Genomic DNA, 23,208 nt, shown 5'->3' with positions numbered 1-23,208 from the left:
CTTACACGATGGTTCTTCAATGGAATCTGATCTCGAACTTAAAACTCTCCCGTTCCGAAGCCGAGATCATCAGGTCACCCCTGCAAAAGATCTTTCTTAGAGAGCATGCGAGAGTTTCGAAGAGTCCCCTCGCATTAGTTTAAAATTACAACGTTTTTCCCTTACTCAATGCGAAATAAAAATTTAAAAACTACAGTACACTACCAAGTATCCGGCCTAATGTGGTGGAAGGGTAGGTCGGATAATAAAAACGCCGGATAGGCCGGAATTCTGTGAACTCATTTCTTTGCCCACCAATACTAGAAGACAAAATGTTTTTACCAAAACTCACTGCTATAATGCATATTTCCCCACTTCTTACAGAAAACTAATCCCTCCATTTATCTGAAGCCACGTAGAATGTGAATGTGACCGCGCCCCAAGTGAATCATAGAAGCAGTTGCTGGTAATATGTCGAGTTAAAATAGAAGGCACTGTACTGGTAGTTTATATATGTTTATATACTGCACTGCACGTTTCAAGAATTTTTAAAAGAAGAAAAAGTAAATTAAATTATATAAACTGTTCACGTTTTAACATTAATTCTGTAGTCGTTACAGTTGTATATTTAAAAAAGCATTAAGCTCGCCCCAAGAGCAATGTACGAATACTGTACGTAATGTGTAGTTATAATCAGGAACAGCGGCAACAACTGAGGGCTTTTACATACTGACGAAAAAGTGAACAACGAGCAGAATTCTGCTCTTTTCCTGTTATAACTTGCATTTTTGCGCATGACATGTAGGAAGATCGCAGCAGACGCTCGGTTCCAATGCCTTGGTAATATTGCCAATGCAAAAGCCTTGTCTTTCTCATTTAATTACGATAAAAGGAAACTAATCCCTCCATATAGGCCGGATAGTATCGAAGGCCTCCTCCTCCGAAGACCTCCTAGGCAGGATAGTATCGAAGTCGGATAGTCGCGAACCGGATATTCGAGTGTACGGTATATAATCTTAAAAATTCTTGAGGGAAACTAAATTTAGATCAAAAATGAAGTTCAAAAATCTGAGAATAGTAATAATTCTGAAATCAAGATGTAAAACCCTTTGTTATTATATTCATTAAAAGTTCTTTTCAAACCTTTTTCTGTTACTTATTTTACCATTATTTATTCTATATAAGCTCACATTCTATCTTTTCTCTATTGAAATGGTTTCAAAAGTTTTCTCCAGAATCATTTGACTTTCCTCTCGACCCAAATTAAGTTTGCTCGAGCCCTTTCCGAACCAAACTGAAGCGTGCTCCAAGCAACCCCCATAAATTTTAAAACCTCACCGGAATTACTTGAAGTAATTGAAAACACTCCGGTGCGCTGAAGCCCCACTCTTTCCATAATAATTAGTGCTTGCTCTCCAGTGAATTCAATAGAGACATACCCCTACCTTCAGCTTTAATCGGCGGAAATCCAGTTTTAAGCGAAATCGTTCCATTTCCGCCAATCGATAAAAACGCTGCCCCTTTCAATGCCAACAGGTGGGCCTGTTGCTTCCTCCCTCGTCGGCTCTTCAAAGGACTAGAACCCATTCTTCCAGGTATTAGAGTCTGGTGATCATTTCCGCGATTGAGGAAATGGAGAAGTAATAGAAAGAGGTGGAAATAGCGATTTTTAAAACGATTTTTCTCGTTTCAATAGACTCGGCTGAAGGAGGGAGGTTATTCGAAAAAAGGGAAGTTATTATCGTTTTTTTTTAACTGCGATATGTAGGAAGTCAGAAAATTTGATTTCCAGAGCAGTAAAAGACATCTTTGAGTTCATTCGAATTTATATAATGTAAATGGCAACAATTTTTGAGTATGTTAGAAATATAAATAATAATTCTTTTTTTTTTCTGAATAAAGTATACAAAGAGAAAATATTATAATCGTTTGAAAACTTGAGTTCCAGATTTTGACGAATTTCCACGCTTCACACCACTTTGAATTTGAAAGACAAATTTTTTTAGAATTACGTGTGTCTTCTTTGTTATGATAACTCAAAAAGGCAATTTTTGACTATATAGCTAGATACATGAAATTTGGTATGTGGTATTTGCATCAAATTTGTAGATTTCCATAAAAGTTTGAATAAAAATCAATTCAGGGTAAATTTGGCTGTCAGAATACTTTTACGAAACATAGTACATTACCTTTTGTAACAAACAGAATAAATACAACGCGCAATTCAATTCAATTCGGTTTTTAAAGCAACACTAGGGTTATTATGGGACGGATCTCGTAATGTTGAACCGCTGTCAGATAACGATGATGACAACCGAATTGGCATCCCCCCCTCTCCAAACTATCTCACCACACCAGCAGTAGGGCGCTTGGCTCCGACAGCCTGGTTGGTAGAGCGTTGTTGGATTCGCGTCCCTACTACTACTGAAATTTGGTAAGGGCCGGGCATCCCTTAGGTTGTGAGTTCGAACCCAGCCGGCTGAAGACTCTCCGTGTATGTGGTGGCTAGCGAGCGTAAAAATCGGTCGTGGTCTCAAAGTCCTCCATGTCGAGAGTAATACTACTGGGGGTACTGGATCAGGGGTGTGCGTTCTCTGATTCAGGTCCATATTACGATCTGTGAATGAAATGAGTGAATGAAGTCCGTCCCGTAAAAAGGTTGTGACGTGTGTGTAGCTAAGTCGTTCTCTTGGCCCTAGATGGCGCTACTATAAAAACAAGAGATGCACCCCCACCGGCTTAAAATCGCTGTCTTCGTAACAGCGGGCTTGTCCATGCCAAGTACCATAAGAAACAACAGCAATGGATTTAACGTGCACCAGACCAGCTTATTCCGGTTCTTCGGCTCAATCGGGTCTCGAGACTGAAACCCTCTGGTTCCGAAGCCGAGACTTACCACCAGGTTACCGCTGCCCATGTAAAACGCAAAGAGTTATATTGGGACTTTTGACATACAGGTTTAGCCTGTAAAATGCAGATCGGTTCAAATTTCAAACTGAATAAGGATTTGACTGTCTGTAGGTCTGTACATTCAAATGCAGGTACACAAAATAAATCAAAAATGCAACAACTCAAGTAAATGAAATTTGTTTCATAATTTTAACATTTAAAGAGTACATCCTTATCAACTTTCAAATTAAATAAATTAACGATTTGGCTGTCTGTCGGTCTGTAAACGCAATAGTTCAACTAGCAGGTGTGTTCTTCCCCAAACCTTCTCGCATACTATCTAAATAAACTTACCATATCAGAAAACGCCTTGTATGGCACTGGCGTATAATACTTTAGAAATATTAACTTGGTGAATTTTGCATATTTACTGAATCTATGGTATCATTCTTGGTGAATTATTTGACTATGAATCCCTGGCATGCGTTAATAGTATGCGGAAATCGAATTTGTGTTTTAGTCTCGTTTTTCTCAACCCATAGAAACAAAAATTAGACATAAAACTTCCCTTGCAGTCTCAAAATCCTATACCAAATTTGATATATTTCGTTGCATTTTTGAATGATCGAGTTTACATGTCTAGAACGGTAGACAGTCACCCCGTAGTTGGATTTCCTTTAAAATTTGAAAGATGTATAACACTGTAGATATTAAATCTATGCACCGAATTTTATCTATCTAGCTGTTTTCATGTTATCATAATTATCATGTTAACTTAAATTCGTACAGCCGGGCAGATGGATTTCTTCTCTATAGATTTTACTCAAAATTTCAAAGAAATCTGCAAATTTGCTGTTAAGACCGTATACCAAATTTCAATCGTCTAGCTCAAAACGTTCTTGAGTTATCATTGTCACGATAGACAGACATTTTCTAAAAATGTATTTTTCGAACTCAGCGAAGATTCGTCCAAATCGCGAGTTCGAATTTTTTGACGATTATATAAATATGCAATGACTTATAAAATTTAAACCTTTCATTTAATAGTGCAATCTCTTTCTAATAAGAAATCCTTTAAATGTAAATTGCAAAGTGAAATGACTGATGCTAATAGGGAAATGCTCTTTATACAGGAAGTCCACTCTAATGATATTCCGGTAACTAATTTCTAAACCATTAAAAACAAACATATATTTTCAAATGGAAAAATGTTTTAAATGGCGTAAACAGCATCAGATCATTGATATTGTTTTTATCTTTTCAATATGGTGTCTCCTCAAGTAACGGCATAAGTTATGTGTGGTTTATTGAATTTAAACTTGCAATGCAGTTACAGCGTCAATGGGTGAACCGGAGTTTAACCTCCTTCTTCGCCAAGTTGCGATAACGCGCCAAAGCTGACAACCTCCAGACTGGCAAACCTATTATCTTTCCCCTTTATTATGCGCTACGATTGGACATCTGCTCCCTCGCTTTTGAACATTTCGCAAAATACTGAGCAAGACCGTTGTTGGCAAGTTGGCGATTTATGAAAATTGCGCCAAGTAGAGGGTTAAACTGCGTTCTTCTGAAAGCAAAATTTGAGAATAAAAGGACTTGTTTTTTGGTTCTGCTAATTATTTTAACTATATAGAATTTTAATAACGTTTAATGTTAAAATAATAATGTATTCTATGAATAACATTAAAAATATTTCACACAAAAACCCATTTACCAACATTTTGAAATGAAAAAAATATCTTTCCAGTGATAACAACAATATTTCATTAAATTTTTTCTGTCCAATTTTAATAAATTTTTATAAATAAATTAAAATACATTTTGCAAGAACATTTTTAGATACATATTTCACATTTCTAGCTTTAATTAAAAATAATATTTTTTTAAGATAGATTAATTAAACCTACAACTTCATCGTACAACTATATTTCGAACTGGAAAATTGAATCTTCTTTAATTTGATGTTTTTGTTTTTTACGCCTTCTCGTTGGAAGTCTTCGTAAATTTAATTTACAAAGCAGCAAAACGATATTTTTGTGTTCAGCCGATAAAGCTGGAATTGCACCGAGTCGGATGTAACGGTGTTGGAAGCAATTTCAAAGATATGCCTGCAAGAAATTATAAGAAACACAAACTATATATGAACTATTTCGAGTAAAGGAAAAAAAAATAATGCTTAAGTACTATTGCACTTTTATTGAATTTTTGTACGAAAAGTAATTTAATTCACTGGCGCCGGTTATAGGAGACAAAATTAAGTGTAGAAATGAAGGATTTTTGAGAAGATTTTTATTGCATTTTCATCTCTTTTTTCTGTGCAAAAGTTTATTTAATTTATTTCTGCGAAATCTTTAGTAAAATTAAATCTAGTTTTCTTTGAAATATATATATATATATATTAAATGTGAATTCTTCCGTAAATTTCAGAATAAAGTGTTAAGGAGTGTAATTATTTCCACTGAATTTTACCAATACCGGTTGATTGAAATGGGAACCGGAGAATGGGATTTTTGGAAACAAAGGCCGTTATCTCCTAATGGCGAAAGAATTCATCCAATTATTTTTAAAAAACTTTAGATATTGGAGAAGGATCCGGAGATATTGCTTATTGGAAACAGCTTTTTGAATAAACGTTTTGAATGAAGAACAAGAATAAAGTTCAATATTAAGCTTTTACCACTACCGGAAATGAAGTATATTAAGGATAACTATGCTCTCGTATTTTTGTATTGTCTTTACCGTTTTCATTAATTTTGCTGTAACTGTTTTGCTTTGTAATTAATTTCAGCAGCTAGGTTTGATTTTAACGAAATGTTGCTTATAACAATCAGCTTGTTTATCCGGAATATTGGCTTCCTGATTATTAAACTATTAATACAGAATACATAATTATTTAAAATATCACCTTTGTTGTTTGATAAAACCAGCAAGCATGGTCTAGATTGAAGTATTCTGCACTTTTGCCAAATGGAGTATCATTTTCTGTTGCAACCTTAAATTTCTGGTTTTAGAAGGACAATTAATTTTCCAGATAGCAGATTAGGAGGACTTTTTTTAATGCTTGGCACGATTTGGTGAAAATAATTGTTTTTTTTTTCTATGCCTACCTTTGAAATAAAACAGAAATCATCGAAATAATTTTTGGATCTTAACCGCATTAAATATAAAGCTAAATGTGGCGAATTATTGTTTTAAAAATAATTCAAATTCGAAGCTTATACTATTGATTTAAGTATAACAAAATATAATTTTTAAAGAAGTAATTGTCAAAATTTTCCAAATGATTCCTGAACAGTAAAACTTGACTAACATCTTTCATAGTCACAGTGTCTAACAGTAACGCAAAACGAAACAAAATAATTATAGAATACAATGAAGCTAATAGTATGTAATTAAAAAACGTCGGCGCTCTGGCATAGGGGTAGCGCGTCTTCCCCGTGAGCTGTTCTGGGTTCGAGTCCCGGTTTGGGCATGGTTGTTCTATCTGTGAGATGTGTGAATGTGCCCTCCTGTAAAAAGGGGTTCTGCAAGCGAATAAGTGATGCGTGAGTAGCGAAGTCGTGCTCTTGACGCTAGTTTGCGCTACTATAAAAACAAGAGATTCTCCCCCTCCGGCTTAAATCGGCTGTCTTCGAACAGCGGGCTTGTCCATGGCAAGTGCCATAAGAAATAACAACAAGTTAAAAAAAAAGCGAAAAGCAAATATCCGTTACCACTATAGACTAAAGTAAGGTTTTAGTCGATATCAGAAAATGTATTATTTCAGTACAACTATTAAATGAAGTAAATAAATATTCTAAAATAAAGGTCTAATTCCTTATCATTAAAGATTTTAAATAGAGACACTTGGGTGAGGTTGTGAATCCTTTACATAGCATTGGCGAACTACAGTTCCGAAATATTGATCCTTGGCGTGAATCTAGCATTTTTACTGAATCTATCACATGTATTTTGGAAGCAGTTTTGCCAGTCGATACCAATCACACAAAACTACAGTTTTAGTGTTGTAGTCACCAAATCACATACCGAATTTCATTGAATTAAGTTATTTCGCTTTTGAGTTATTGCGTTTACATGCATGCGAAAGTACGGAATGGATGTATGGTAAACCCTTTGACAAATTTGGTTCACAATTTGATAAGAATCTGGATTTTACATGTTAAACTTCTTTGATAAATTTTACCTATGATGCTCTTAACGTTTTATAGTAATCATACTAACTTATAATTGCGCAGCCGGATAAACAGACTTCTTCTGAATAAATTTCATACAAAATTTGACAGAAATCTACAGATTTGTTGTAAAGACCATATTAAACTTCATATCTAGCTAGCAACGCATTTGAGTTGTCACGTACACAGACGTATGTGATTCTGACGTCAATCAAACAAACATATAGTCATTAAGCTTAACGAACACCTCAAGGAGTGACGAATGATTCGTGTAACATGCAAAACAAAATTGTTAAAAAAGAGACTCTCTTAATGAATGATACTTCGCAGAACTTGTGACTAGGTGACATCGTGAAGTCACATGCAGGATTGGCCCATTGACCTACGTCTTAAGTATCAGTCAGTGCTTTGAGCATTCGTTTGAAGATAATCCTTAGATAAGCTGTGGCCGGATAACGTTGTCGAACGTGATTCTGTGGGACTTTGCCAAGTGCCCGTAAAGCCTTAATCTACCAGATTATGTCTCCGGCCTAAGTTATGGGGCTAGAGGTTGATAGTACGAACATCGATGAACTGGTGGAAGAGCACAGCCAAAATTGTCGAAAAGCTTGTTGAAACTTTATTTACACCCCTCGAGGTCCAAGGTTTTCAGCCCGATGGCGCTGTGTTCCCCTCTGGGTTTTGTTTGTCTTAGTCAGTCTTATTGTGTAAGTTGTAGAGTCGAGAAGTATTGCTTCATCTTTGCGCGCTTTACCATATAAATGATGTGTGTTCCTGTTTCCTGCTATGTGTGAATAAAATGTGAAAAATCCACCAGTTGCCTCCAGTTCCTTTCTGACAGGTAAGAGCTTTTCGAATCATTCCATTGGCTATTGAATTGAAATCTTATCAGAGCTTGTGGTACTGCATTCTGTGTCACAGCAAAAGGTTGCGTGTAAATTTTGATTAGAAGAGAGGGATATAAAAGCTTCTAGATCTACAAAACTCTTCTAGGGATATAAAAGCTTCAGCAGATCAACAAACTTTTAGTAAACTGAGAAAGAGGTTGAAAGCACAGAATTTTATTACATCATACGTTGAAAAGTTACACCCTAATCATACAGAAACTATGTTACGAATGCATTTAACGATAATGCTGTGCTCCATTTTCGCCAAATTTTGAAACATACCTTAGACAAATGTCTTTTAAATCAACCGGAGTAGTCCCCCCAAAACTTTCACGCATGCTCCGTAATAAAATTGTTATGGCAGGGCATTGGCGAATAATAGTTACGAAATATTAACATATGGCGCGAATGAAATATTTTTACTGATTCTATCGTGTGATTATTAGCGAGATATTTGGCGATTAACTCTGGCATGCAGTTAATAGTATTCGAATTTGTGTTTTAGATACTTTTTACCCAACCGTTTGAAATAAAAATTTGACACAGAATTCAACTGTGGTCACTAAATCCTATAGAAATATTTGATATATTTAAGTCATTGCGTCTTTGAGTTATCGCGCTTACATATTATTGAATATACATTGTCACATTCCCCGTTTCCCAGTATTGATAAGACATTTACAGTCAACTGTTACTTACTAAACTTCTCGAGATAGCCAGATGGTGGATCTTTTCACCTGGGTGGTCTCGCATTTGTTCATTAGCTACTACAGTGAAAGACCACATGTGGAATTCCTCGTCCAAGAGGTATTGATAGTACCTTCAAAAAGAAAGGGGTGTCCAAACATCTGGGTGCTAGATGTTTCTCTTTGTGAAAAGACCTTCCCACGACTCACTGACGCCGCTGAGAGAACATATTGCTGAACCCCGATTGGCCGAAAGAGAGCTCAAATGACCAATGTAAATTAAGAGGCGGAGATTGTCACCCAAATAAAGTGCGGAGATTTTTTTAGGGAGAAGAGAAGAAACGAATTACAGGCGGACTGTTGGATTACGCCCACGAGTTCGGAGTCCGAGAACCAGCTGAGTTTCAAGAAAGCCTTCCACTTCGACTGTTGTATCTCCTACTACAGGCGTAAATAACTATTTATTTAACCAAGATTAGAACAAGTTGTTTTTTTGTATATATAGGGCTGTAAAATAAAGAAATGTCTTATTTGATCAGTCTAGATGAAGACATTACAACATACTGACAGACGATCAATCGTCTGTCAAATAAGGGGATTAATTTTTGAAATGTGTCTAGAATGTCTGTCAAACAATTTGACTCAAACTTTGAAGGGTGTCTAAAATAAAGATGTTATTTCTGTGTATATAATTTTATTTATCTAGCTCTCTTCGTTATAGTGCCAACTTATATTCGAAAAACCGGGCAGACAGTCTTCTTACCGAGGTTAGCTCAAAATTTGGTAAAAATCTTCATATTTGGTATAAAGACCGTATACCAAATTTCATCCTTCTAGATGAAAGCGTTTTTGAGTTCTCTTTGTCAGAGGCAGACAGAAAAAAGGACATTTTCCAATAATGAGTTTTTCGAACTCAGGGTGGTTTAAAACATGGAGATTCGTCAAAATCTCGAGTTCGAATTGTTTGACGATTACTGTACTTTCTCTATTCTATGTATACGAGAAAATAAAAAAAAAGTATGCATTATAAACAATAAATTACATAATTATAAGTTTAACGCTATTTTTTACTAGATCGTATTGTTCTATTGAACATGGACCCTATGGAAAAAATTATCTTAACCCTTTAAACGGCCCTTTTTTTTCTAGTCATATTATGTTAAAATATTTTTAAGCTTGAAATTAGAATAAGAAAAGGGATTCATCTGGCTTATTAGATAAATTTAATTTGATTCATTAATTAATTTGGTTAATTAATAATTAAGTAACAAATCAAGACACATCATTTTGTCTGAGATAAAGAACTGAAGCATCTAAGTTTCTGACTCACTAAAAAACTGAGTCAGAACTTATGCCAACCTACATAATTTCATACAAAGATTGATACATTTGGTGGGAAACATGCTTCCCATGGCCCTAGAAAGGGTAAATGAGTTTACATAAGTTATATAATGAATAATTGTTTAAAGCAATCTATTAGTATATGGCCAAATATAATTTATACTTCAATCTCCTTGTACATGCCCGAGTCCAAATAAGGCAAGATTTCGATACAGAACTTTCAAAAATAATGATTCACTCTTTTTGGCACATAAAACCCAGTGTTTGACATATGAAAAAGCAAAATGAATGCACGAAGGATTTTAAGACTAATATGCACACCTGTTAGATGTGAGCGAGCATGTGCCTATTGATTTCTCAACCAGCTGTAATATTTTCATGGAGAAGGTCTCTAATGATAAAGGAAAGTGGAAGGTGCTACACTTCATCCAAGGTTACTTACATTGAGAAATGCGGGCATTCAACGCAAACAGTAAAGTGACTCAGCATTCGTTTATAAGACTTCGCGCTTCTGTTTTATGTATCTTTATCTTGGTTTTTTTGCACGGTAAAATGCCCTGAATAATCTCATTTCTTTTCATATATAAAAAGTTCACCAAAAATAATTGAAAAAAGATAAATAATATTTGAATTTGGTTCTGAAGAATACTTTTCCAAAATATTTATCAGCCAGAGAATGCAATAAATATACTTTTTAGTCAATGATATCTCCAGGAATATCGGCGATGTTTAAATTGAATTAAAAATCTAATCAATAATTTGTTTATGGCTTCCTCAACAAAGTATTTTGCCATCATGAAATTGGGACAGACATTGAAGCTGTGTTAATTTAATAGCCTAACACCTATTCTGTTTATTTGGCATATGCACCTTCCTAATAGAGTCGATCTCCATTACATCATAGTGGCTTTAAAGCCTTAAAAGTCTTCATAATCTATTCAAAACTGCACATTGTCTTTTCCGAAAATATAATTTCATTTTCCTTTTCCTTATGTAAACATTTAAGAATAAGTAGAAAAGTTCTCATACTTATAATTGCTTAGTAAATTACCATTCAATTATTTAGTTCAGTACATTTAGATAAACACCTCTAGAAATTATTGGGAACAAATTTCATAACTTTAAATCTAAATTAAATGTAGATGATGGCATTTAAACTGTCATCTTATTCTAGAAATTTCCACATCACGTTAAGATGCAGATTTAACGCCTACCTAATCAAATTGCGCAATGAATTTCGGACTAAACAGGTGATGATTTAATTTTAATAGAAACTTTAAAATTCCACAGTGGTAATTAGCATTCTATGGAGAATAACATCGGAGGGGAAAAAAAATCAAAAGCTGCGATTCATCCATCAAAAATTAACTACCTAGAAAATTTTCTTCTTTTAATACCTAGAAATATATATTTGTAGTTAGATAATTTTGAAAGTAAAAGGGAAAAGTTTGGCATATCTTTTAAGTGCGAAGTAATCTTATCTATAAAAAGCATGGAGAGAGTCCAAGATTTCCATACTTCGAAAACAAACATTGAAAAATCAAGGCTTGGAAAAGTTTCCTTATCCTTTGTTTACAAACCGGCTTGCCAATCAACCACACTGATAAACAGAATGAAGACTTTTAATTAAATTGACATATACGATTAAAATGAATGCATATAATAAAACTCGTTTCTTTTTATTATTTTATGTAGGTAAATAATTCTGAGTAGTTATTTATAATTGCATTCAATGTTCCTTTAAAAAGTAGAGGGTGTCCTTATCTATACTACTATTATAAATGTGAAAGTTTGGATGGATAGATGGATGGATGTTTGTTAGTCAATCACGCCAGAATGGTTGGACGGAATTGGATGAAATTTAGCACAGAGATAGGTTATAGTCTGTAATAGGACATAGGCTACGAATTATTCCGGTTAATTGAGTGGTTAATTTTTTATTAATTAAAAACTAACTTTCTCGCCAAAAATCTGAGGCCAAATCCCGCCAAAAACACTTCAGTTTTTTTTCCCACACTAAGGAGGTTAGGCTTAATATATTTTCGACCGATTTAATAAATAAATATATACATGTGTGTGTGTGTGTGTGTAATGATATCTCTAAATCTAAATTAAATCCCAATTAACTTCGAAATTTTTATCTTCATTTAACCCATATTAACTTAATTCTAAAATTTTCTCTTGTGTCCTGATCCAATTCCACCTTATTTATTTAATTAAAGCTACAGGAGCTCTGTAAAAATGCTTAAATCAGCAGTTCCCACACTCCGAGTAGAGGGATAAAAATCTGTCAATCTAAGCGAATCCTTTTAAAAGATACCTATAATTTCCCTTACCTGAATCGACACGTGTAAAGAAACCCGAATCAGAATCTCATGATATATATAATCACCGGGGATAAATATTTCGCGCTCTTCTGTTCTTGTATCGTTTGTGAATGGACGTCAGTTCATCGTTGCTTCTTGTACATAGATTATGCCTCCGAGATGGATGTATATATATGTATATCCAATTTTAATGTAATTATTTTATTATTTCAAACACGCGCTTAACAAAATATCTGATTCTTTGGGATGAAAATCCTGAACAATTACAAGTGCCTTTCAAAGATTTCCTAAGATGCCCTTGCCTAAGTGGGGATGCGGCAAAGAAATCCCTATCAGAATCTCATAGTAAAATCACTGGAAGGACAGATTTCTGTCATTTTACTATTGTATCGCGATGTAAACTGGCGTCATTTAACATCGATTCTCTCTTGTACAGACTATGTCTCTCATGTTGAAATAAATCGAAGTTTAAATTCAAAAAAGCTTCTTCTTTTCAGCGACGAGACTGCAAAATTATGTTTACAAATATAATTTATAAAACTTAAATTTTCGAAGAGAAATTTTGAAAATTTATGAAAATTTTGTTTAAATATTTTATATATGTTAAGTCATCGACAAAAAGGGCATTTGCGAAAATAAGTAGTCTTTAAAGAACTTGGCAATGCACTGTATTTTTGTCACGAAGAATCCAGGAAATCAGAATTAAAACCGATATTTTTTTTTACTTATTTCTGGAAAAAATTATAAGAAGACACGCATGGACATAAATACTCAAGAGAACAAAAATATGTGCAAAGAAACATAATACACAGTAAAATAATAAACATGATAATTACACCCAACGATTCATATTTTAGAGGAAAAATAAATATATATATAAAGGTGGGCTGCTTAATGCCTTCTTTTGCATTACCAACACCTTTTGCTTGACGTTCATTCTGGATTTTCTCCAAACATTAATTAAGCTCGGTCTTACGTTTTTGATTCTGACAAATACGATAAGTCTGTCTTTTCCTTTAGAGTTTGGTCGCCATATAGCGCATTGGTTACTGCAATATGATGCAATTAAAAGTACTATGTCATAAGATAAGTATTTTTTTTTTTATCATGTGAGAACATGATGTTGTTTTGATTAGGGGGTTTCGAATCAGCCTGTTATAGCGACATTCAGAATTACTCTGGTATGTTTCAAAGTGGTACATTCATAGCCTCCAGAGACTATGGGGTAACTGGGAATTCAAAGTAGTACATTCATAGCCTCCAGAGACTATGGGGTAACTGGGAATATTAATCCTGGCAACGAAACTGCTTTGAAGAGAATATATTTACATTTTTGTGATGCCCTCCGGTGGATCTAATAGAATTTGGTAAAATAGACTTTTTCTCGGAAATCAGGAGCTTCTTTGTAATGAGTTGTTGAAGGAAATGAACAATGCTACTTGAAAATGTTAGTATCATTTCTTTTTAGCACATTTACAACTAAAGTAAACACACGCTAGAAAATAACACTGAAAAAAAGCGGGAAAATGTTCGTCTTTAAGAGTGCCTTAAAGAAGATGCATGATCCTAGCTCACTAAATCTTCACTGTGCGCACTAACTGTACTCAATTACTCCTCATTACCAATTACTCTTCCTGGTGCTTAGCCGAAAAAGAGTTAGTCATTTTTGTATGATATCAAACATTCAATTATGTGTTAAATATTAACATCAAATAGATATTTTCTAATTTTCTTAAACAGTAGCAGAACATTTCAATTTCACCAATTTCTGAAAACTATATTGCTAAAATAAGTATATGCCATTTTTTTTTTTTTTTTTTTTTGCCTTGTAAAGGGAAAAATAATGATAATAATAGTCACAAAAATGTCAAACTTGGTATTTTGAATTTTAGAATAAATTGAAATAACCCAAATGGGGAAAAAAAAAAAAAAAATCTTGTAAAAACAGCATTTTTTAACAGTCGACATGAAAACAATTTTCCTAAAAAATAAGTAAGAAACGAGCTGGAGTGCAATTCTTAAAACTTTCTTGTGTACTCTTTAGTAAATATGCCATGCCAGAGAACGCCTTTTATGGCAGTGGCGTATAATGAACGCCACTGAATGTAAATTTTATGTAATTTTAATATAAGATGTTAATGTAAATGTTAAATGTGTATGCGAAATTTTATTTATTTAGCTGTCTTTGTTTTGTAAATATTGTTACAAAATTTTTCTTCTACAACAAATATCGCAAATTAATTTTAATGACGCAGCACATTTAACCTCTAATAGTTCAGCAGCTTGCTTGCTTGCTGTCTAATGCTCTCCAAAATCTCTACGTGTCGGCAACTTCGACTCCTCTCACACACACTTCCGACGATCCACACAACTCTTCCGATACACACGACACGACTTCCGTAGCTTCTGAGTGCCCGTCTTTTATAGTTCCGGGAGGCGGGGCTGGAATCTTCGGACCAATCAGGGCGTACCTGGCTGTATCTTGGGTCTTAGTGGATGGATCGTGAAAGTTCTCGAACTTTCCAGTAGTATCTATTTAGTCGCCAAACTCGCCAAATTCATCGCCAACTCGCCAAACGGTCGCCAAATTTGTCGCCAAGCTCCGAGGTTATTGACGCGGCATCCACTCAACATGCACAGGACAGATCGTACAATTGTCTTTCTTACGATAACACTATTCAGGCCGGGTAGCAAAATTACAGATTTGTAACAATATAGTGTTAACTTATAATAGAATCGTCCGACAGATGGACTTCCCTTGAACAAATTTTACTCAAAATTTGATAGAAATCTGCTGTAAAGACACAATACCCGATACACAGGGGTCTATCAGGGGTTGTGGTAAGGATCGTATACCAAATTTGAACCATCTAGCTCAAAGCATTTTTGAATTGTCTTAGTCACAGACAGGCATTTTCTAAAAATGTATTTTTAGAACTCAGGGTGGTCTAAAACGCGGGGATTCGTCAAAATCTCGAGTTCGAATTTTTTGACTATTACTATGCATTCACTATACTACGCATACGAGAAGGTAAAAATCGCTTTGACAGGAATATTTTCACCTTCGAAAGTACATTTGGGTCAAATTGTTTGACCTGTAGAGCGTCGTTCAACACACACACACACACACACACACACACACACACACACACACACACACACACACACACACACACACACACACACACACACACACACACACACACACACACACATATATATAATCAGTTATATTTCACGTTTTGGTAATTTCTAATAGGCACGGAATAATTAAAAAAAAATTCTTTCAAATCTTAGTATATGAAAATGATATGAATATAAATTGAAACATAATGTAGTAAAAAGAAAGATTTATTTATGAAATCTGATTTAAACATAGCACGTATCGCGTAGCTGTTTTTATGTGTAAGATGCATAATTTGAAGCTTTTCGGTATGCTTCTTATGTAGAAAAGTACACAGTTCAATGGCAAAACGCATAAACAGCATTATGGATAACACATAAAATTTTTCCAAAAGCTTTAAATTCTTCAGGTAAAAAAACTAGCAATGAAATATGCTGTGGATTTGAAACCCTCAAAATATCCGCTTTCCATAAAAAAGTATTTGCTTTTATTTTCTTTCCGTACTAGGAGAAAAAGGATGACCACAAAATATTGGAAAAGAAATCGCTACTCGTAAAATAAAGCATTTGGACGATAAGTAAAAACGCACACATAAAAAGAAAAGAAAGAAATCCGTGGATTGGGCTGAATACAAATGCCTTATATCACAGCATAATATTTACCAAGAGTAAAAAAAAAAAAAAAAAATCAAATGTTCTTTATAAAATAGCGAGCCATGTGGTTTAGATATTTAGCCTTAAAGAATAAAATCTTTATTTTAGAAAAATTTCTCTCAGGTATCGCTAGTTATTCTAAAATATTCTCTAATGGTATATTTTTCACCTTAAGAATGCGAGTAATGTTTTCTGCCCCTTCCCCATCTTTGCTTGTTTTACTTTATCGTATACCAAGTATTAAGGAAAATTACCATACCATTAAGCAACAAATTCAACTGAGATTTCGCTGAATCTTCAGTTTTCAGATCTCCCTGTGTCCGAAAAGCATATTTTTAGTATTAAATCTGTCCTTCTTTTACAAAGATAACTCAAAAACGCTTTGAGCTATACCGATGAAATTTAGTAATGATCTTTACATCAAATTTGAAAATTTTTATCAAATTTTGAGTGAAATTCATTCTGTGGAAGTCTGTCTATCCGGTTGTTCTAATATAAGTTACCGCGTTACGAAGGCAGGTTGTCTTTACGGATATGGTCGTAAATCTGTCACCTGACCCATTGTAGAACCACTCACCCCTGTGGACGTAGATTTGGAGCTTTCCGCAAACCTCTGTAAAATGAACAGATATTAAAGAACTTAGGAAAACCACAAGTGAGGGGGAAAAAGAGCAAAATGCGCAGACTCCAGGCGCGCACGTGCCATTGGAACGGAGTTTAAAACCAGAGGAGCTAAATGGATAAAGCCCAGCAATTCGTTGATAGTCTGTTTGTCTATATAAATGCGATATTTCAAAAACGTAGCGATTTAGGTATTAAAATTTGGTATGTGTCGTTGTTGGGAAAATTGTTTTGTGCCAAATTTTGGTTTCAGTTATAAAAAAGCGGTCAAAAATGTCTTTTCAGTTTTTCCAAAAGTTCTACTTTCAGTTCTACTCAAAATGTCTCAGTTTTGTAGGGAAAATTGTTTTGTGCCAAATTTTGGTGTCAGTTGTAAAAAAAAGGGTCCAAAATGTCTACTCAGTTTTCCCCTCTCTATACTATGAAATTGGAAATGCTAATTACTCGGCCTCCTTCGCGAAAGTCGAAATATTCCTCTTCTGTTGTCGCCAAGGTCCCCAGTTCTTTTGTAATAAAATTGTAAGCAGGCGGGACAGTTATAGGTTCACCTACAGTTTCCAATTTTCAAGAGGAGGGTGGAGAGGAGGAATGATAGATTTATTAGGAAATATGCTGGCAAATTTCAGACAGACCACTGCCACCAGTTTTATTATGAATGAAAACAAAAGGAAAGTTTAACGTAAAAAACAGCGGATGAATCCTGCCTTTACTTATTTGTATAACTACATATTATGATGCGTTTTGATTTAACTCCGTAGGAAAGTGAATTGAGTCAAGTATGTGTTGAAAAATTCTTTTTCTATATCAAATGAGTCCACGATTTGAGATAGATTTAAAATTTGATGTCAGCACCACATGTCGATTTTCATTTATCTTATAGTTTTATTGTTCCAATTTCTCATATTTGCATATTCGCACAAGCATAAAAATAGAAAATGTATAACTACATATTATGCAAGCGGATTTAACCCTTTCTAAGATCGTGGGAAGTATGCTTCCCACCAAATTCATCAATCTTTGTATGAAGTTATGTAGGTTTTCAGAAGTTCTGACAAATTTTTCAATAAGACAGAATCTTAGATGCTTCAGTTCTTTATCTCACACAGAATGATGTGTCTTGGTTTCTCACTTAATTATTAATTAACCAAATTAATTAATTAATCAAATTAAATTTATCTAATAAGCTAAAAGCCTTTTCTTATTCTAATTTCAAGCCTAAAAATATTTTAACATAATATGACTTGAAAAAAATGGCCCTTTAAAGGGTTAATTCATGATAAAATACAAATTTACAATTTTGGTTGAGAGATCACATACAAAATTCATACGCCTAGCCTTCCTGGGTTTTGGTATAAAGACGTTAAACACAGCAAGCTAGACAAATGAATGGACAAGTCGATCTTTGAATATATATCTATATATGCATGATTAGATAGACAACCTGATCATCATTTTGTTGACGGACTTGGTTCAGAATTTAATTCAATTATAGTTGCTAAATTTCATTTGCCTAGCGCGATGCTTGTATGTTATTTGCATGTCCATGGACAGACAGACAAATATAGTATTTTCTCATAGAATACTTCATATACGAGTATGTGAAATAAACCCCCCGAATTTTGCTTTATAAAATCAATTTTTATTAAAAGATCCACAAAAACATGCTAACTTCGTTTACCATTCAGTATGCATGCGTTGTTAAAATATCTTGCATAGTAACAGTGTACTCATTTCATGTTCACAAAAAACATAGAAACGAAACAACAGTTTGTCTTGAAAAAAGAAGGGGAGAAACCATTTTAAACATTCACTTCAATGTTATCAATATTTCTTTATAAAATATTACCAGCAAGAAATATCCATAGTGAAGCTGCCACTTCACGTGATCATCAGTCGGAATCATAAAAAGCTCACAATTTTATTTTACACGGACGAAGCCGAAATGGTTCAACTTTCCCCCAACTTTGCACCGACTTATTCATTTTAAGTAAGCCAACTTTCATACCTATTCAAAACTTCACTTTTGCCCTGACACATTGAAATCAGTTTTTTTATTTATCCATTTGGTTTTCACAATTCAATAACAGATTACAATGATGTGTGACGATTTAAAAGATTTCAAGCTAAGTCTGGCAGCATTATTCAGAGCTCTACAGTCCAGGCAAAAGCTCCTATTGATACTGTTCCATTCAATGGTGGCAGGATGGTCGGCTGTAAATAAGAAGTCTACGCAAAACAACACCTTAGCGGAAAAATGATTTCCAGGTGTTTCTTCACAAATATATACCCCCCCCCGGATGAACGTCAATCATTATAACCGGGTAAAAATGGAAAATCGGTCAATTCACTACTTCTGATACCATTAAACAACGTAGCGATAACATTAAATGAACATTTTTATATGCATTTGAACACGCCAGTTCGGGACCAGAGGATTTTGATAATATAAAGCGAATAAGAGCATTAACAGCGATCATCTTTAGCGTTGTCCACTGTGTTTCAAAAAATAAAACGGAATTTTACTTTTTTTTTTTTATAATGATACCCAAAAAATTTATCCTAGTGCACAAAATAGATTAATAAAATTTGGAAACATCCCCGATTCGACTTCTCATGACATTAAAATAAAAGAACACTATTAGTTGAGTAGTAATTATGAAAAATTAGTGTTACTTAACTGGACCTTTTTAGTAGGAAAACAAATGCGTCAGTATGAAAACAAAAGCAAGAGCGCAAAAACCTTTATAGTAGTACTCATCACTACGAATTCATCATTGGTCAGTCCAAGTGGATAGGACGAGGGGTCGTTTGGCGGGTATGTTTATCTTTTGGATGGCGCCAAATGTCAAGTTGGTCTCTTGCTGGCTCACAGGTATTTGGATGATTCCATCCAGGTGGCCCTTTTCTTCCCATGGGGGTAGAAAGACATCATCACTGTAGCTAGGGAATCAGGATCCCTAGAGCCTTTTCATCGGTTCAATGATTTCATACTTCTTTGAACATGAACGCCAGTTTACCTATTTTTTCTGTACTGGTTCGGTTGGAGAACCACATAAAGCATAAAGCACACCTGTTGGTTTAGGGGTCACTGCCATTCTCCATCCACCTAAAGGGTTTTAGCGAGGGAAGTGCCGGTTCCTATGGGCGTGAGGGGGGTCAGTTCGGGATTTCTTGACCGCTCTGCTCTATTCAACACAATGGTTCGTTCTTCCTCGGACGAATCGCCGATGAGGATTAGGGGGGGGGTCACATCCGGTGTTCGACTCGGAATGTCCAGTCCTTCACTAGTTACGTCCGGAAGCCAGGGGTAAGTCCACCTTTTCGATTTCTCTGACCTTTCCCAGTTATCAATCTCCTTTTTTTTTTTTTTTTATTTTCTTTTTTATGTTCGCACACTCGGCTTTTTTTTTTTTTTTTTTTGCCAGCACGCCAACTTTTTTCATTTACATTGGCGCGTTTTTAGTTTAGCCACTTTGGCGATATTGGTATAATCCTATAAAGGAATCTGCGGCTTGCTTTTTTATTTGCCGACTTCGTATAGGCAGCCAAAAATTTCTCAGGAGGGTCAAAGATCTTCACGCAATTGCAGTCTAAGACAGCCACCCTCTTGCAAAAGAATTTTCTCCTCCACGTGCTAGCTAGATGTTCGCGTTTCGCGGGTAAATAATGTCTGAGGATTTGGTCACCACATTCAGAAACGACAGAATGTCGGTTTCTTTCAAAATTATATATATATATATATAATTGAAACAGAAATACGTATTTTTATCATACATAAAAATAATGTCATATGTTGCTCACATTTACCAAAATTAAAAATAATAATTTTCATATATTACTTATACCTTAGAGCACAATCGAAAGACAATATGACCAACAGTACAAATGAAAGAGGAACCTATGCATCGCGAAAACTAATATTCAAAAGAATTATAATTCTGTACTTCAGTCATAGGTAAAAAGTGACGAAATTTGTCCTATAACAGTTGAAAAGATTATTTATATTCCAGAAGCTATTTTTATTAAATTAAACATAGTTAATTTTTCAATACAGAGAATTACTAACAGAACCAACTCGGCGTTCCGCGTGACGTGATGAAAGTTATCGAAAACCATAATAGCATAAAATACAACAATGAAAATTTGTATTTGTATTTGAATAATGACAAAAAAATAATTAAAAGATGAATATCAGCATTAAAAAGAAACTATGCACAGGTTTATGTAGTATATTATGAAGTATATGGAAAAAATTTGTGTAAAATGTACGTTTTTAAAAAAGGTAAAAAAATTTAAAAAGTTAAATTTTAAAAACATTTTACAACAGGTCCAAATTTTTTGAGGGGTTTAATAGTTATAGAATACTAGTTTACATAAAATACAATTATAATCTAATTCCAAATATTAAAAATAGAGAATTATTAAGATGACATCCTATTGAATCTTTATTATGGCTACCTGTGTTTAAATTTCATCGTTGTAAGAGGAATAGATTTCTAAGGACAATGCAGACATGCGCGCATGCGCTCACACACTTCGCTTTACGAATATAGATTCAATTATAAATAAAACATATGTCAGTCATAAATAAAACCGCAGAACGTTTCTGGGACCTTTCTCCAAACTGAGACAGTCCTCCCGTTGGTGTGGTGTGGAGAGGGGTGGGGGTGTCAGCTCAGGTGTTGTCCTCGTCATCTGGCCGCAGTTCAAAATTACGTGGTCCGTCCCAAAATAGTCCTAGTGTTGCTTTAAACGGGACGTTAATATAACTAAACTAAACTAAACCTGACAAAAAATTAAAAATAACTTTAAAAAATAATAATGTATATATGATTTTTTTTATTAATATAAGGATAAATAATGGAAAAAGAGAAATTTAAATATATATGTAGCGTTTGTAGAAAAAGCATATTTCAAACGTAAATGTTGGCATTTATTTACGAAAGTCAGGACTGTTCTAGAGAAAAAATTGCTACAGTTTTTCATTTTTCTTTGTAACATTACATGCGTAACATATCTTAGAGTGTAACTAACTATTATCTAAGAATTATATTCAAAAATAAAAAAAAATTGTGTGTAATGTATGTATGCAATTATCTATGAAATTTTGTTCAACAATATTTACATTAAACAATCATAAATCCACTTCTAGAGCATTTAACATCAAATCCGTAGTTCATTACATTCTGCATAGCATAAAGAGCACTAATTACAAATTTCATTAAGGTATCTTGATTTTTTTTTTTTTTTTTTTTTTTGAGATATGACGATACTCGTATAGTGGAATTATGAAAAAAATAAACAAATAAATCGTTCTTCAGAAAACATATTTAAAGTTTTTCAATGCTTATAAATAAGCATCACTTGCATGTCAATGATTCTTTATAATTTGGCTTCTAATTGATGTAGAGACAAATTAAAGATATCACAGGAAACAGAAGAAAAAATACCTATTTTTTTAAAATTGCAAAAGAATAAAAATGCGAATTTTCATCCGAATTCATATTTTCAATCTAGTCGGATATCTTCAATTATGTTTTGTACTTTTTTTTATTTGCTCCGGACACGTATGGTCACTGAACTTAAGAAACGTAATCATCTTTAAATCATTATATTTGTTAAAAATATTTTGCAGCCAGCTTCCTTGTATCTTTCCGCCTTCCCCATTTTAGAACGAGTCATTCGTTATATAAAGCTTTGCTATTCTTAGCATAATGAATGGTTGTATAACTTTGTTTTTTTATACCGTTACGCAACGAGTGGTATATATCTTCCTTTTCCCTTCCACTTCAGAATGTTTTGAAAAGCTTCAATGCCATTCTGACGGAAGTTAAAAGAGAAAACGCGTGGCAAATGAGAGAGAAAAAAAAAAAATTCTGTCGGCTTTTAAAATGCGTACATCAAATATTTTTTTCTTTTTTCTTTTTTAGGACGAAGTAACATGTTAGCATCCGAATGTTTAATATAAAATTATAATTTTAATTAACGCTACCGCCTTTGGCGACAAAATATTTGTCAAAGGTATCGGTTTCTTAATTGTTTAACAAATAATATTGAATGCGTTTGTTTAAAATTTCACGATATATGGTATGATTAAATCAGCGGGAATGGTCTCCCCAAAACTTTCTCGCAACTCTAATAAAGTTGTCATGCCAGAGACTCCTTGCATGACACTGCAGTGCAATAGTTATGAAACATTCACTTTTGGCGTGAATTTAGCATTTTTACTGAATCGATCTCGTGATCCTTGGCGAGTTTTTTGGCGATTAATCCTAGTATGCGGTTAATAATATTTCAAAAATCGAATTTGTAATTTAGACACTTTTATTCTCAATCGATTGGAACAACGATTTGACACAAAACTGCACTTGCGATCACAAAAACTCATGCCTAATTTGACATATTAAAATCATCGCGTTTAAATATTTCTGAAAGTACAGACCGACAGACAGTCATTCCTTTGTTGGTTTTGCCTCAAACTTTGATAGATGTCTACGCTACAGATTTAAATCTGTGTACCAAATTTTAT

At 34.1% G+C, this 23,208-nt stretch overlaps 2 protein-coding genes across 5 annotated transcripts in view; one reads left to right on the top strand and one right to left on the bottom strand.

Annotated features, from left to right (window-relative positions):
- The window catches only part of LOC129987985 (gastric triacylglycerol lipase-like), a 123,743-nt gene that overhangs the window by 42,379 nt on the left and 58,156 nt on the right, over window positions 1-23,208 (top strand). The window contains exon 1 of one of the 3 annotated variants that reach the window (XM_056096043.1): window positions 7,766-7,881. The exons of the other annotated variants lie outside the window; for them this stretch is intronic. The gene's annotated coding sequence lies outside the window, so the exon portion shown is untranslated. Of the gene's footprint in view, window positions 1-7,765; window positions 7,882-23,208 lie in introns of those variants that run through there. 3 annotated transcript variants of the gene reach the window in all.
- Window positions 1-23,208, bottom strand: part of LOC129987987 (transmembrane ascorbate-dependent reductase CYB561-like) — a 124,964-nt gene that overhangs the window by 82,582 nt on the left and 19,174 nt on the right. The window lies entirely within an intron of this gene.

The sequence above is a fragment of the Argiope bruennichi genome, chromosome 10 (genome assembly GCF_947563725.1).
Source record: "Argiope bruennichi chromosome 10, qqArgBrue1.1, whole genome shotgun sequence".
NCBI classification, from domain to species: Eukaryota; Metazoa; Arthropoda; class Arachnida; order Araneae; family Araneidae; genus Argiope; species Argiope bruennichi.
The sequence above is the reverse complement of the archived record's forward strand: the minus strand, read 5'-3'. Positions and strand labels throughout refer to the sequence as shown.